Here is a 9,847-nt window from a genome sequence, read left to right as displayed (position 1 = left end):
TGTGGGTGGTACACTGAGCTGTGTAACAGCTTTACCCCACACCTTTCGAGAAAAGTTGTCGTCAAAGCGCTAGTAAACACTGTGCCCTGATCTGATTGAATTTCTGCAGGAAAACCAACTCGCGCAAATATGGACAGTAGTGCATTAACTATCTCAACTGAGCTGAGTTCTTTAAGCGGCACTGCTTCAGGGAACTTTGTCGCTGGGCAGATCACAGTCAAAATGTGTCTGTACCCCGTGGCTGTTACCGGCAGAGGTCCCACTGTATCAATAACGAGCCGTCTAAAAGGCTCCGTTATGATAGGTACCAATTTCAACGGCGCCCTTGATTTGTCCCCTGGTTTGCCCACCCGCTGACAAGTGTCACATGTCCTCACGAAATGGTCTGCGTCCCGAAAACACCCTGGCCAATAGTACTCTTGCAAGAGACGGTCCTTAGTTTTCTTAACTCCTAGGTGTCCGGACCTCGAACCCCCATGCGACAAGCGCAACAGATCCTGGCGATAGCATTGAGGCACGATCAGCTGATCGAACTCCACTCCTCTTCGGTCTAGATACTTCCGGTACAGGACTCCACCTCTTTCCACAAAACGCGCAGTTTTCCTGGCGATACCTTCTTTGACATTGCAGCGCACGTTTTCCAGGCTGCCATCCTTTTTTTGCTCGGCTATCAAAGCCGTCCGGCTGACTTTTAGCAACCTGTCAAGTCCGTCTGACGTAGGCGCGATGAGCAAATCAGTAGATAGCTCTTCTAACTTTCCCGTGTCGGGCGTTTCCTCTCCAGTATCTGGCGCCTTTAACGTTACAGACTCAAGTTTATTCAGTTCGGGCGTGCTCGGAATATCAGCTTGCTGCGCCTCTGACCCTTTTTCGTTGTTTGATAACGTCGGCCCCGCAACTACCGCCTTTGCAGCGAGCTCCCGAACCTTCGATCTGGTTAAGGCCTGAACACTAGCTTCACCAAACAAAAGCCCCTTCTCGCGCAGGAGGTGATCGGACCTGTTTGAAAATAGGTACGGGTACTGGGGTGGCAGCATAGATGACACTGCCGCCTCCGTCTCAAGCGCTCCGAAAGGTCCTTCAATAAGCACCTTTGCTACCGGCAGACACACGCTATGAGCTTCCACGGCTTGCTTGATCCATGCGCACTCGCCCGTGAACATATGGGGTTCTACGTAAGATGGGTGAACTACATCCATCGTTGCTGCGGAATCGCGAAGCACTCGGCACTCTTTCCCGTTCACGAGGAGGTCTCGCATGTAAGGCTCGAGAAGCTTCATGTTCTCGTCAGTGCTGCCTATTGAAAAAAAAACAACTTTTGGTGTTGTTTCCGGACACTGCGCCGAAAAGTGACCCGGCTTCTGGCACGTATAACACAAGCGCGCTCGCCTCATCTCGAACCGCTTTCTGCGTTTGGCTGCCGCCGTCTCTTTACGTTTGGTCGGACTGCTTTCACTCGCATCCTCACTACGCGTGTCCCCCTTAAATCTCATGGGCGTGAACCTTGGCCTCTCAAACTGGGAGCCAAATTCACCCTTTTGACCGTCCTTAGCTCCGCGAGCTCCGCGCGTCACAAACTCCTCGGCTAGCTCAGCGGCTCTAGCCACCGTACAAACGTCTGGCCTATCCAAGACCCAGTACCGCACGTTCTCCGGTAACCGACTATAAAACTGTTCTAGCCCGAAACACTGCAGAACTTTATCGTGGTCACCAAACGCTTTCTCTTCTTTGAGCCACTCCTGCATGTTCGACATAAGCCTATACGCAAACTCTGTATATGACTCACTTCTGCCTTTCTCATTTTCCCGAAACTTCCGACGGAACGCCTCCGCAGACAGCCGGTACTTTTTTAGCAGACTCGATTTTACTTTGTCGAAATCCTCTGCTTCCTCTCTATCCAAGCGAGCGACTACGTCGGCCGCCTCGCCGGGTAACAAAGTGAGCAAGCGCTGTGGCCACGTTTCCCGAGAGAACCCCTGCTTCTCGCACGTTCGCTCAAAGTTAACCAGGAACAAACCAATGTCCTCTCCAAGCTTAAACGGCCGCATTAGGTCAGTCATTTTGAACAATACGCGTTCTCCTGCACCGTGTGCCTGACTTCCATTACGAGCGCGTTCCATCTCTATCTCGAGACGCTTCATTTCCAAAGCGTGTTGATGGTCACGCTCTTCTTTTTCTTTCTCTTTTTGTTCTTTAAGTTCGCGCTCCTGTCTTTTTGCAGTCTCCCTCTCTTCAATAGTCTCAAGGCATTCCGACAGCTCGTCATCCTCAGCCTCTAACTCAAGAATGGCCTTTAGCAGTTCAGGTTTTCTTAGTTTGTCTGAGACATCCAGACCCAACTCTCTTGCAAGCTCCAACAATTTCGGTTTGCGCAACGACTTCAAATCCATGGCTGCTCTGAATGCTGCTTTCTCTACTGCTTACTATTGTCTTGCCGCAAACTAACCCGGCAGCCACGACAACCACAATTACCAGCTCTGTTTCTAACACTAACAAAAAGCCTGGCAAAGCTCAGAAGAAGAAAGTCCCGCACTCACCAAACCTCGCAGGCAGGAATTCCGCGCAGTCGTTCCGCTGCAGGCAACCAGTCGTCACACAGGGCTCGTTGCACTGCTCCCGGATCGTCGTTGAGCTGCTCAGCATACAGTCAACTGCATCTCTTTGCTGCTGGCCTCCGTTGTCGCGATCTCACCGCTGGCAGACAGTTGTTTGAAGTCGTAGGCGATCCCGCCGCTGCCACCAGATGTTTGGGATCGGACTGCTGGTACGATCTGTTGGGAACTCGGCGCTGACGCCCGTGGTTGTACCTGGGTCGCAAGCCCCAAGGGTAGCGTTGGCCTGGCGGCCTGGGGTACAACTGGAAGCATCCGAAGGTCCCGGCAAAGCATGAGTCGACTGGTAACAACGAAACAACTTGTTTATTTTAACATCGCAAAGAGTTGGCGGTCAGGTTGACCGAAGTAGAGAGACGGGAGAGCACTTCACTCAACAGAAGAAATCGGAGCCCTCCTCTTGGCGTCCGGGGGCAGCTGTTTTTATACTCTCGCAGTTGAGGGCAAGAAGGAACCCCTCAAAAGACGAGCACGTGAATGTACAATGGGCTAATGGTGACGCACACTGTCGTAGCGATGCCGTAGCACCATGTCGAGCACGATCTCGTAGCACCCTGTCGTGGCGCTGCCGGTCGGACACAATGACTGTAATGAGAGGATGGTCCCTGCTTTGGCACCGCCTGTTTCGGGCACAATGACTGGAACGAGATCCCTGCTTTGGCATCGCCTGTTTCGGGCCCAATAACTGGAATGAGATCCCTGCTTTGGCATCGCCTGTTTCGGGCACAATGACTGGAACGAGATCCCTGCTTTGGCATCGCCTGTTTCGGGCCCAATAACTGGAATGAGATCCCTGCTTTGGCATCGCCTGTTTCGGGCACAATGACTGGAATGCGATGATAATCCCTGCTTTCGCATCGCCTGGTTCTGGCCCAATGACTGGAATGCGAGGATGATCCCTAGGCGGTCGCATCGCCGCAGTCGCGCCTGGAAACACCTGGCGATGAGTGTTGCGGCGACGACGATCGGGCCAAAATGTCTGCCGCCCCGCCGCAGTCGCGCCGGCAAAACCACGTGTCGCAGGCGAAACGCAACACGGGGCAGTTAGGGCTGTGCAAAGACTGGGACCTCCTGACGCCGCTCTGGTTGGATATTGAAGTCTAGCTTCCTTTAGTATGGCGGGAACGGTGAGCGGTTGTACGACGGAGGCGGGTGTAGCCATTCGCGCCTCAATGGCGTCTATGCGATCAGCGAGAGCTCCGAGGCCCCTGTTGGGGTCTCCGAGTGCAACCTGAATTTGACGAACGTTATCGGTGAGACAATTGACGCTAGCAGTGACCTGTTTGAGGCCATCTGCAAGCCCAAAGAGAGATTGCTTAATCTCGCTGACTTCTGAGGACATCGCTCCCGATTCACCTGTTTGTTTTACTACTGCTCTGCGTTTGGAGGACGTCGCAGTACCGTCTACTGGGGCTGGGATTGGAGTCTCTGTGGCCCTGCCTGGCGCACCGTTATCAGACGCATTCGTAACGAGTTTCCGAATCTCTGCCATTTCGTTAACTAGCCTCTTGATCATGCTCTTGAGGTCGTCGTTTTCTTTTCGTAAGCGAATGACTTCCGCGTCCCTAGCTCGCTCTGGGTTATACTGCGTGGTTCTTCACAGGACCTCATCTTGGGTGTCGACTCTCTGGCTGAGTGCATATATATATATATATATTACAATGCGTCAAAGGTAGCGGATCAGCAGCATCAGCAGCAACAACAACATTAAGAGGGCAGCGAGGAAGGGAAAGAGGACGTGCAGCACCGGCACCCACTTGCCCTACGGCTCTCTTAAATAAACGCCTTCTACACACCCCATATCAATATATAAATATATATATATATATATATATATATATATATATATATATATATATATATATATATATACGAGTATATTAGTCTGCAAAACACTGAAAGATTCGGGCTCTGTTGGGCAAACTTAAATGCATGCGTAAATACTCAAAAAAGCCAAATGGTGTAGTTAGAGCAGCTTTTTAGGGGGAATGTCGCCTGGCTCAACGAGGATCTGGTGATAAGCGTTCAGTAGATTTTCGAATATATTGTTGTGCCGGTTAAAAAGGAAGTGCAATCCTGAATATTGTGTAGCGGGTAACAGTCGGGAACAGTGACCGCCATTCAATGCTTGCCAATCACCACAGGGCCGCCAGTCATAATTCCTCTTAGGCACCGTATGTAATGCTACGACCACGAGCTTGATAATGGACGAATGATTTTTAGTTGCAACATATAGTCGAATTCATTGCGGACGACACGAAATATATGAGGACCGAGTCGGCGGGGGCAGCAGTGAAGGTACGGGCCTGTAGTAATAATACAACGGATTACAGTTTGTTTATGAGTTTTATCCATCGGAGACTGTGTAGTAATCTCCGGAAACTCGTTGAGTAGAGCTGCATACGGTGAGGTAGGCAGCTTGCTGAAATTAGGACTGAGAGCAGTAGCGTGCGACAGAAAACCGTTGACTGACAGACCAGATCACGTGTCTGTCAGACCAGGCGACAGCGGCTCATGTCCACGAGCAGATAAATATGGGTCAAGAAATCAGCCCCTAAGATGGCATAGCGGACGTCTGCTATCCAAAATGGCCATGGCAACCTACCCTTGAGACCGAGATCGAGGGTAAGAGACTTCTGTCCGTAAGTTGCGATGACGGAAGAGTTGATAACTTGTAGGGGTGTTCACTTTGCGCCGAGACGCCGGTAGCTTTGGGCGCAAGAACTGTGCCGATCTCCGCACCAGTGTCTACAAACAAGCAGTCAGTTATATGGAAAAGCCAGCTTGACAGCCTGCCGCTATTATTGACGACCGGCCTGAGCGTTTCCCGCGTGCCACGAACAGGGTGACACATGTCGAAGAGCCGCGGCGCAAGAACGCCGGTGGTAGTAGCCCAGGCCCTGTGATGAGAAACTGCGCTCAGGTTGTCGAAATGGCCGTTGCATAGAAGGCGGCGTACCTAGAAAGTACGTATTTACAGCCGGCTGTGTGCTTTAGGTAACAGCATGTGAGCCTTCGGCAGAACATACGCAGTCACCGTTACGCGAACGCTTCCAAGAGCTGTTGGAAAATCCTTTCGTTATGCAGCTGTAAGAACTTCGTTGTGCCACGGTGACACGGAGCAACCATTCGTAATGAACAAATATTTTTCTGAATCCTTCAATTTCTCATTATTTGCCATCGCTACGCTGCGATGTACAGCGCAAATAGTGCTGACGCGGCGTCGCCACAGGTATTCGTTCACAGTTGCGCTCCTTCTGACGCTGTCGACGTGGCCAGCGTGGCAGCTGTGACCACGTGTTTCCTTATGATGCGTCACGCACATAGCAGCGCCAGTCTTTCCAGTAGTGGCCCTCACACCAATAGCCGACAGGCATGTAGTGTAATAGACCGGCAAGACAAGCTGCAGTAAGATGGAAAATTGGGCCATTTGATGACGTCCATGGTAGCTACAGTGCGACAGACGCAGACAAAAGTAATAGAAAGGCACAAAATACGGCGATCACTAACAGCTGAAGTTTACTACAAGAAAACAACCAATACATAACACGCATTACTGACCAACACGTGCCCCCCCCCGCGCATACGCAGATAAACTATCAAAAAACGAAAAAACAACTTAATATCACAGAAGGCGCGTGTGTGTGTGTGTGTGTGCGTGTATGTGTGTGTGTGTGTGTGTGTGTGCGCGTGTGCGTGTGCGTGCGTGTGTGCGTGCGTGTGTGTGTGTGTTTGTGTGTGTGTGCGTGCGCGCGTGCGCGTGTGTGTGCGTGTGTGTGTGTGTCAGCGCCGTATTGTATGTCCTTCTGTTCCTTTCGTCCGTGTTTGTCGCGCTGTAGCTACCACGAAAGACAATCTGGTTTATGCACTTCAGCAGTAAAATTGCGAAAAATGACACGAATCAGCCCATATTTCGCTACAATTCATAAATACGAAGTGCTGCTAATTCGCGTTCCCTGCTGAACTTTCGTGAATAATTTGAAATGTTCACGAAGGTAACGTTGCCGTCCGGCTAACGTGTCCTAACAGGCAGAAGCCTCAAAATGGTGTCGTCAGCAGGGGCTTTTGGATTGATGTTGTACAGTGGTCAGGGATTCTGGACATGAACAAAGCAGCGTCACTAGCAGCTAGAAGATAGAAAAGGAGCCGAAGCCCGAATCATTCGCGACTATATGGCAACACAGGCCATGGGCTGGAACTGCCCTGAAGAAAGTATATTCTGTGTGCCCAGCGACATGCGTCCGCACCGCTGCTGTATTTCCGAGCCAAAGTTTCCTTTTAAACCTTTTCAACGTTTCAACTATGGAATGCAAGTTAACCTAATTTTGCGCAAAACAACGAATTTCTGTGATAGATTGCAGATTGCGCGGCTTCGAGATGTAGTTGAGGGCTTCTGCTTTCCATTCCAACAGCTCGGCTCTAGCATTGTCCGTGCATAATCGCACTTTCCCAAGCATGCACATAACTGAGGCCAAATCGATCTCTATAGTGCATGAATTTGTCTACGCCAGCAACCGCTCTTGCGAGCGTGCGGCCGAGTGGTTTTGACAAGGGCTGATCTAGTTTTCCTATAAGGAGAACATGAGTTCACTAGTTCGTTTCCGGCAACGATATGATATTCGTTTTGCTGAAAACAGTGTGTTACCGTAAAATCGTGCAAATTTCAACCTTGAACATCTTAGTCAAAGTAGTAAGATTGGTAGTCAATAGTGGACGTATAGCCCGGTGGCGGAGCGGGTGAACAGGAAGTAATGTCTTACAGTGCGTACCAGTGAAAGTTCACAACGTTACTCATTGCTCTGCGTGGATTTGTCAATCTGCGCCAATCTTTGCTTCCACACTTGCAGGGCCTGAGCTTCACCGTAAGGCCCGCAGAATGTTTCGGTCTCCTTGGCGTCAACGGTGCTGGTAAAACGACCACGTTCAAGATACTCACGGGAGAGATACTACCGCACTTTTGCGACGCCTTCGTTAACAGATTCTCAGTCGGGCGCGAGGTGTCCCAGGTAAGCGCGCAGGCCTGAAGAGCTGTGCCCCTCGATAGCTCGACGCGAGTACCTGTGCGCGTGAGCCTTAGTCCACAAAAAAACTGGAAGTTATGAGCGACAAGTTTTACAGTTGCAGACCAAAAAAAGAAGAAGAAAATACCGCTTACTTGCGCGACCTTGCAGAATGAGAAATGAATTTCCAGCGAAGATGTTTATTTCGACCGGTTGCAATAAGAATTGCACTTGTCTGCAATAAATGACATGCTTTAAAACGTTATCCATAAATGTCTGGCTGGTGTGAAACTTTACCCGCATAAAGCTCTTTCAAGCACTTGTTAATTTTTTCTTTACAAAGGCACTGTTTATCCACGTGCATCTTACATCGCGAGAACATTTGTACACCACCCCTTCCCCACACAATTTGTTCCACTAAATTTGGTTTCGGATGCTTCATGGTTCTCTAAAGACAACGGACTGAATTATGCACCACACGTAAAACACTCATAACGCTCCAGAGCATTTCAATGCGTAGTTTATTGCAAAACCAGCGATTAACCCACCCGCTTTTCACTTTGCCTAAACAGTATCCATAACGTGCGCCTTCCTTTCACCAAATGCAGTTAAACCTTGATATAACGAACTTCTCGATATAACGAAGTATTAACTTTTCGTAGCTTCTTGTCCGTAGAACCCCATGCATTTGCCCGCCGCGGTGGCCTAGTGGTTATGGTGTTGCGCTGCTAAGCACGAGGTCGCGGAATCAAATTCCGGCCGCGGCAGCCGCATTTCGATGGGAGGCGAAGTGCAAAAACGACCGTGCACTGTTAATAAATAATAATAATATTTGGGGTTTTACGTGCCAAAACCACTTTCTGATTATGAGGCACGCCGTAGTGGAGGACTCCGGAAATTTTGACCACCTGGGGTTCTTTAACGTGCACCTAAATCTAAGCACACGGGTGTTTTCGCATTTCGCCCCCATCGAAATGCGGCCGCCGTGGCCGGGATTCGATCCCGCGACCTCGTGCTCAGCAGCCCAACACCATAGCCACTGAGCAACCACGGCGGGTAACCGTGCACTGTTAAAGAACCCCAGATGGTGAAAATTAATCCGGAGTCCCCCACTACGCCGTGCCTCATAACGATAGCGTGGTTATGACATGTAAAAACCCCATGAATATATTATTCCGTTGTCGGCGTGGCGTCGGCGCCGATGGGGTATTGATAATAGGGCGGGCCCAGGTGGCGCCTTCTGTAGAGATCACTTTCCATAGCGATGGTAGGGCTCGTGTACACACCAGATAGCCACACTGTCGACGTCATCGTCGTCATACAAGCACTGGCCACCGAATGGTGCGCGTGTCAAAAATCGCAACTATCCTTGACAGTATAGTGTCTCTAAAGAGGCCGAGAACGAGAGTTTAGCAATTTTCATTTAACTTCTAATAACAGACACTTCAACATTTGCTTGGACGTTCTCCCTAGCGTGCCTTAAGTTTCCTCAAAATATTAAATTCCTGACTGTCAGTCAGTCAAGAACTTTATTGAAGTCCTGAGGAGTTTCAAGCCGTTGGAGATCCCTTCACGGGGAACTCCTTCGGCAGAAACCGTAGGCGACGCCCAAGTCGCGACGGGAACGTGGTGACGCTCCGCCAGTTCTTGGGCCCTCTGGACGGCCTTGAGTTGGAGTTTGAGGTCCGGGATTTTGAGGGCTTCTTCCCATTCGGGCTCACTGGAGTGAGGGCCCTTTGGTAACGCGGTACATTGCCATAGCATGTGCGAGAGTGAGCAATAAAGTTCTGGGCAGTCTGGGCAATTTGCCGGGATTTCTGAGTTATAGTGACTTAGTAGGCCTCGTGACGGATACGAGTCCGTTTGTAGCATTCGAAACGCGGCCGCCTGCGCGCGTTCGAGTTTGATGTGTGGGACCGGGAATTTGGTTCTGCCTTTCCGATAGTGGGACGTGATTGCTTGGTAAGTGAGCAGCGGGTCATTAAACTGAATGTCCAGCCCCTCGGAGACCGTGGGACCGTCGCGGCGGGCAAGTTCTTGCGCACGGTCGTGGGCCGTTTCGTTGCGGTTAGCTTTTTGCGGGTGAATGTCTTTCCCCATGTGAGCGGGGAACCAGGAGAGGCACCGTTTGCTCTCTTTTGAGCTCGCTAGTAGTATACGCGCTGCTTCTTTAGATACGTTGCCACATTCGTAGGCCCGAATTGCGGCACGCGAGTAGGCCCGAATTGCGGCACA

Source organism: Dermacentor variabilis, chromosome 2 (genome assembly GCF_050947875.1).
Source record: "Dermacentor variabilis isolate Ectoservices chromosome 2, ASM5094787v1, whole genome shotgun sequence".
NCBI classification, from domain to species: domain Eukaryota; kingdom Metazoa; phylum Arthropoda; class Arachnida; order Ixodida; family Ixodidae; genus Dermacentor; species Dermacentor variabilis.
Note: the sequence above shows the minus strand (reverse complement) of the source record.